Genomic DNA, 840 nt, shown 5'->3' on the forward strand with positions numbered 1-840 from the left:
AAACTGTGGAAAATTCTGAAAGAGATGGGAATGCCAGACCACCTGATCTGCCTCTTGAGAAATTTGTATGCAGGTCAGGAAGCAACAGTTAGAACTGGACATGGAACAACAGACTGGTTCCAAATATGAAAAGGAGTACGTTAAGGCTGTATATTGTCACCCTGTTTATTTAACTTATATGCAGAGTACATCATGAGAAATGCTGGGCTGGAAGAAACACAAGCTGGAATCAAGATTGCCAGGAGAAATATCAATAACCTCAGATATGCAGATGACACCATCCTTATGGCAGAAAGTGAAGAGGAACTAAAAGCCTCTTGATGAAAGTGAAAGTGGAGAGTGAAAAAGCTGGCTTAAAGCTCAACATTCAGAAAACGAAGATCATGGCATCCGGTCCCACCACTTCATGGGAAATAGATGGGGAAACTGTGGAAACAGTGTCAGATTTTATTTTCTTGGGCTCCAAAATCACTGCAGATGGTGACTGCAGCCATGAAATTAAAAGACGCTTGCTCCTTGGAAGGAAAGTTATGACCAACCTAGATAGCATATTGAAAAGCAGAGACATTACTTTGCCAACAAAGGTCCATCTAGTCAAGGTTATGGTTTTTCCTGTGGTCATGTATGGATGTGAGAGTTGGACTGTGAAGAAGGCTGAGCGCCAAAGAATTGATGCTTTTGAACTGTGGTGTTGGAGAAGACTCTTGAGAGTCCCTTGAACTGCAAGGAGATCCAACCAGTCCATTCTGAAGGAGATCAGCCCTGGGATGTCTTTGGAAGGAATGATGCTAAAGCTGCAACTCCAGTACTTTGGCCACCTCATGCGAAGAGTTGACTCAT

Source organism: Bison bison, unplaced genomic scaffold (genome assembly GCF_000754665.1).
Source record: "Bison bison bison isolate TAMUID 2011002044 unplaced genomic scaffold, Bison_UMD1.0 scf7180017864519, whole genome shotgun sequence".
Lineage (NCBI taxonomy): Eukaryota > Metazoa > Chordata > Mammalia > Artiodactyla > Bovidae > Bison > Bison bison.